The sequence below is a fragment of the Otolemur garnettii genome, unplaced genomic scaffold, assembly GCF_000181295.1.
Source record: "Otolemur garnettii isolate 467f Iridium unplaced genomic scaffold, OtoGar3 scaffold00234, whole genome shotgun sequence".
Lineage (NCBI taxonomy): Eukaryota > Metazoa > Chordata > Mammalia > Primates > Galagidae > Otolemur > Otolemur garnettii.
Genome location: NW_003852629.1, coordinates 253,829 through 254,267, shown reverse-complemented (window position 1 = coordinate 254,267; position 439 = coordinate 253,829).

The window sequence follows — 439 nt, the reverse complement described above, 5'->3', positions numbered from 1 at the left end:
CATATTTTATTGTGATATGCAGACTATACTTCATAGTTCTCTTTCTTATTTTCGTTAATGTTACATAGCATCATATTGACAAATAATAGAAAAAATCAAGCTTTGCAAAGTTTAACTTTTAATGGAAAGTTTATAACAGAATGACTATGTTAATGATTTTTGAACTCATAGAAAATGGATAGGTTTTCAATAGTAAAACATCAAAGCTAACAAGAAGTTAAATTTTAATGGTACTTTCTAGTTTTAAAAGTAATCTCATGTGTGTGCATGTGTTTTTGATTGCTACAAAAATACTGTGAGATTTGTAGGAAGAAAAAATTGACAAGTTTTGTTGATATTCAGAAAAACAAACTAGTCCCAAGTCAAATGATAGTATGCTTGGATTGAAGAAGAGGATTAGGGATTAGTATTTACTAGTGCTCACCATAGCACTAATAAA